The 6,000-nt window shown below is 36.9% G+C and overlaps 1 protein-coding gene across 1 annotated transcript in view; it reads right to left on the bottom strand.

The window, feature by feature from the left end:
- Positions 1-6,000, bottom strand: part of TMPRSS15 (transmembrane protease, serine 15) — a 126,907-nt gene that overhangs the window by 102,613 nt on the left and 18,294 nt on the right. The window lies entirely within an intron of this gene.

Here is a 6,000-nt window from a genome sequence, read left to right as displayed (position 1 = left end):
GTCATTGTTGTTTGGCGGGTCCGGGCTGGGGATTCGAACCCGCCACCTTAGGTGTACATGGCTGGCGCCTTAGCCGTTTGAGCTATAGGCACCGAGCTGAGAGAGATCTTATCTTTACAAAACATTATAAAAACTTAGCAGGGCATGGTGGCTCAGGCCTTGCAGTCTCATATTCTGGTATGCTAAGTGAGGAGGTTGCTTGACTACAGAAGTTCAAGGTTACAGTGAGCTATGATTTTGCCTCTTCAGTCTAGCCTAAGTGACAGAGCAAGACCCTGCATCTTAAAAAAAAAAAAAAAAGAAGAAAGAAAGAAAATCATCATGATTATATATGATACCACAAGAAGTATCTTTATAGTTATATGATAATATACATCTTCAAAAAGTATTTATATATATTTAAAGTTGATAAGTATGAACATTGTAATACTATGAACTACATGATTCCTGATCAAATGTGTGCTGCTTACATTTTAACATAAAAACTAAATGTCTAATAAAGAGCGACAAGAAAAGCATAGATCAGGCAGTGCCTGTTGCTCAAGGAGTAGGGCGCTGGCCCCATATACCAGAGGTGGTGGGTTCAAACCCAGCCCCAGCCAAAAAAAAAAAAAGAAAAGAAAAAGAAAGTATAGATCTTTTCCTAATGTCCTGGAGCTTGATGATCACTAAATTATATTTTAAAAAATGCTACAAACACTGACCTGAAGTTGTTGCAGGACTCATTGTAGAAAAATTCTCCAAAGATGCTGGAATAAAGAAAAGTTGATTTGATAGATGGACTTACAATATAAATATATAACAGAATATTGAATACAGTTTGAAAGTTCCCATTTTATTTTCTTTAATGTTGAATCTTTCTATTCATTATCTGGTTGCAATACTTTTGATAAACTTTCAGAATCTAGTTATTCTTTCTGTATAATTTACTCTTGAATAAAGTTTGCTTTATTTTACATCCATTTAAGAAAAATATATATTTATTCATAATAAGTATACAGACTATATTTAAGCCAAGAGTAACACAACATGACCCTCACATCCTAGAACCACTGAAATATGGGAGTGGTATCAACTGTAGACAATATTTCACATAATAAATATTCCACTGGGAAATAAGAAATCTTTAAGTAAAATGTACTTTTCACATAAAAGATAAAAACTGGATATTTTCTTTCCCCTTTAACATGCTTCATAGTTTTAAAAATATAGCAACTGAAATGTGCAAGATATAAGGGAAATCAAAGAATATCTTGTGAAAAACCACTGTCTAGTGAATTTGTTTTTATTCAAAAGTATATTATTGGTAAGTGGGCTAAAAAGTATTATTATTTTCTTGTACCAAGCAGATTGTTTATTTCAGCATTTCATAATTTTTGTGTAGTCCTGTTCCTATAACATCTATAGAAGCTTTGTGAATGACATATGGTAGAATATTAATAAAGAAGTTAACAAATAACATTTGTAAGAGTTTTCATGAAGAGAATGATGTATTAATATTCAGTTATTTAATATTTAATAACTGATCCATCATCAGAGCAGCGTGCTAAGAGGACGCACTGGGAATCAAAAGACAAGGACGGGGGCACAAAAGTGAAGGTGAGGGAAGAGGGGCAACCTGGTCTGTGGTTTGGAGGTACACAGGGAAGACAGGTGCACACACTGGGAAGGGACAGAGGAGAGAAGCCCTGGGCTTCCCCTGCAGTCTTTGCAAACTGAGCTGCAAGGGGGACCTTCTACTGCAGAGGGCCACAGGATTGATGAATGGAGCTGACTGGAGATTTTGCAGCAGCATTGCACCAAAGAGAAGGTGCAGCAGGAACCCACTTGCGAAGTTTGGGTACTGTGGCTGGTGCCATTTAAAAATCTTAGAGCTAGAGCATTGCCTCTACCTGGAGGTCACATTCACTGCTGCTGCTTCCCCAGTGCCCATGCCAATCCTGGGGGTGGAGAGGGAGCAAGGCAGCCAGGCACTCTCATGAGTCCCACAGGCATGAGCTGTAAATCTCCATGGCTGCCAGGGGACCTGAGCAGGGCAACAACCACTGCCACCTTCGACATGGTTGGAACTGCACCCAAGTTGGTGCCTGGCTGATAAATGTTCCCATTTGCAGATCTGAGCAGGGCAGCCCTCAAGCAGATGTGGGCTATCAATTGCTGCCACTAAAGGACCTGGATAGTGCTATGTACAAGCTGCAAGGGTCAAGGACACTACTCCCTGAATCCAGACAGCTCTGAAGCCAGCGTGAGCTGACAAATGCCACCACCTAAAGGTATAAGCAGGGCTGTGTTAAAACTGACACTGCTGCCCACTGATCTGAGTAGGGACGCTCTCATGCCAATGCAAACAATCACTACCACCATGGGCCTGGGAAGGGTGTACTCAGACTGACAAATACTGTTGCTCACAAACCTAAGGGGAGCAGCTCTCAGGCTGGTTTGAGGTGAAAATCACCAGTGCTGACAGAACTAGCTGGGGATCATTCTGCATTACAGAGACCATGAGTGACAACCACAGGGGACGGTGAGGCAGGAGACACAGGGGAACACCAGTGTTAAATGTTCACAGGCCTCCCGTCCATCTCACGTTGAGTCAGCCTCCAGAGTAGGACAGAAGTGCATCATTCAGGGACCTCTGCTTTGCACTATGTGGGAGGGCCCCAGTAGAGGATAATAGGTGCAATGCACCGTACCTATCTTGAGATGAGAGATGAGATTTCAGGTGAGAGGGAGCCAGAATGAGAACTCTGGAAATATTAAACAACAAGCTATTTTGAAACCTTCAAAGGATCACAAAGGATTTCAAGCATTGGGCCTAAATCTAAAGGAAATTGTCTAAATGTCAGAGATGGAATTTAGAATATGGACAGCAAATAAGATCAATGGGTTTAAAGAGAAAGCTGATAATCAACACAAACAGGGTGAAAAAGTTTTCCAGGAATGTATAAAAATGAAAATCTTGCTAAAGAGATAGCATAAGGAAAGCTATAACAAGACTCTGTGAAATTAAGGGGTCATTTAGGGAGTTTCAAAATATAGCAGAAAGATTCAACAATAGGCTAGACCAAGCAGAAGAAAGAATGTCAGAAGTTGAAGAGAAGGCTTTTGAACTGCTCAAGCAACCAAAGATGTGGAAAAAAGAATAAAGAAAAATGCACAATCACTCAGAGAAATGACAGGGGATTATGTGACATGGGCCAATATAAGAATTACAGGGATTCCTAAGGAAGAATAAGAAATGCAAAAAGTGTGGAAAACCTATTCAAGGGAATTATTGAGAAAAACTTTCATGGTATCACCAGAGATTTATATATTCAAATACAAAACAATCATCAAAAACCAAGAAGATTCAAAGCAAACAGCACATCTCCATGACACATATTATGAACCTGGCCAAAGTCAAAACAAAGGAGAAAATTCTATAAATGGCAAGGAAAAAACCCCATCATTAGGCTAACAGCAGACTTCTCAACAAGGATCTTATAAGCCAGAAGTGACTGGGGACCTATTTTTAGTCTTATTAAAAAGGACATCTGCCAACCAAGATTTGTGTATTCTATAAAAGTAAGTTTCATAAACAATGGAGAAATAAAGACTTTTATAGAAAATAAAACACTAAGGGGATTTGTCACTACTAGAACTGCCCTACAGGAAATACTCAAAATTGAACTGTATATAGAACAGACTAATAGATAACTACCAGTGTAAAAACACTCCAAAGTTAAAGCCCACAGGTCTAATAAGATGATAGCACAAGAGGTAAAACAAACCAGCAAGATATCATCCAACATGATGTACAGAACAGTATCCCACACATCAGAATTAACACTGAATGTGAACAGTGTTAACACCCCATTTAAAAAACATAGACTGGATGAATGGATTAAAAATAAAAAGCCAAAAGTATATGCTGCCTCCACAAAACACATCTAACTCACAAGGACGCACACAGACTCAAGATAAAGTTACGGAAAAAATATTTTAGGCAAATGGAATCCAGGAGAAAACAGATATAACCATTCTCTTATAAGATAACATAGGATTAAAAAATTTAATTATTATGGGCACATAATTGTATGTTTCTAGAGGATACATGTGATGTTTTGATACTGGCATAAATGTTAATTAATCAAATGAGGGTAATTGGGGTTTCTATCACCTCAGGGTTTATCATTTCTTTGTGTTAAGAACATTCCATTTCCACTCTTTAGTTATTTTAAAGCACACCCTAACATCATTGTTTAATACAGTCACTTTGTTGTATTATCAAACATTGTTCATTCTATTTAACTATCTAATAATTTTTTTTACTTGTTTACTACCCATTATTCCCTCTTCTCACTGCCTTTTCCAGACTCTTGTAATATTGTTTATACTGTGTCTCTGTGAAATCAACAGTGGTAAAAAATAAAATACAAAGATGGCCATTACATAATGCTAAAGAGAGCACTACAACAAGATGACGTAACAATTATGACCATATATGTAATTAACACAGGCTTTCCCAGATTCATAAAGCAAATTTAACCAAATCTAAACAAAGACATGTACAGTAGCATTGTAACTGCTGGGAATTTGACACCCCAACAAGAGAACTGGACAAGTCATTGAAGCAGAAAATCAGTAAAGAAATTCTTGACTTAAATGAATCTCTAAAACAAATCTCTTAAACCAGGAATTTAAGACATGTACAGAACATTCTACTCCAAAGCTATTGAATTTACATTCTTCTCATCAGCACATGGGACATTTTCCAAGATTGATCATACCTTAGGCCACAAAACAGGTCTCAGCAAACTAAAAACAAAAATAAAAATTATACCAGGTATCCTCTCAGACCATTTCTGAATGGAATAAAATAAGAAATCAATTTCAAGAGAAACACTCAAATCTATACAAAGTCATGGAAATTAAACAAGCTGTCACTGACTGATGCCTGGGCTAATGATGAAGTTAAAATGGAAATCGAAAGGCTGCTAAACTGAAAGATGAAGGAAACACAACCCTTCAGAATCTATGAGATACAGAAAAAGAGGTCCTAAAGGGAAAATGCATAACATCAAATTACTGCATCAAAATGACAGAAAGATCACAAATTAACAAGCTAATGTCATACCTCTAGGAACTGGAAAAAGAAGAACAAATCAAACCCAAAGCCAGCAGAAGAAAAGACACCATAAAGATCAGAACTAAATGAAATGGAAACCTAAATCCCCCTCTCTCTCTTTATCTATCTATACACATACATCTATACGATCAATGAAACAAAATGTTGGTACTTAGAAAAAAAAATCAAAATTGATAGACCACTAACCAGACTTGATAGACCAATAACAAGATAAAGAAGCATAAGGACTCAAACAACCTCAAAAAGAAATTAAAAAGGAGAAATTAAAACTGATCCCACAGAATTACAAAATATTATTGCTTAATACCAAGAAAACCTCTACACACATAAACTAGAAAAGCTAGAAGCTATGGATAGTTTCTGGAAACACACAAACTTCCAAGTTAGAATCAGAAGAAATAGAAATCTTATCTTGAACAGACCAAAAATGAGTAGCAAGATTGAAACAGTAATAGAAAATTTATAACAATAACAACAAAATCCAGATGGAATCACAGCTGGATTTTACCGAACCTACAACGAAGAATTGGTACCTATCTTACAGAAATTACTCCATAACATTGAAATAAAAGGAATCCTCCCTAACTCATTCTAAAAAGCCAGAATCACCTTGATACCAACAAATAAAGAAAACTACAGACCTATGTCCCTAATATAATACAGATACAAATATCCTCAACAAAATGCAAGTGAATGGAATTCAATAGTACATCAATAGAATTCACCATAACCAAATGGGTTTCATCCCAGGATGCAAGCATGGCTTGACACATGCAAATAAATAAACATAATTTATCACATAAAAAGAAGCAAAAGCAAAGACCATTGTAATATCAATAGATACATTAAAAAGGCTGGAGTGCTGGCTCTGC

This window comes from Otolemur garnettii, unplaced genomic scaffold (genome assembly GCF_000181295.1).
Source record: "Otolemur garnettii isolate 467f Iridium unplaced genomic scaffold, OtoGar3 scaffold00009, whole genome shotgun sequence".
Lineage (NCBI taxonomy): Eukaryota > Metazoa > Chordata > Mammalia > Primates > Galagidae > Otolemur > Otolemur garnettii.
The sequence above is the reverse complement of the archived record's forward strand: the minus strand, read 5'-3'. Positions and strand labels throughout refer to the sequence as shown.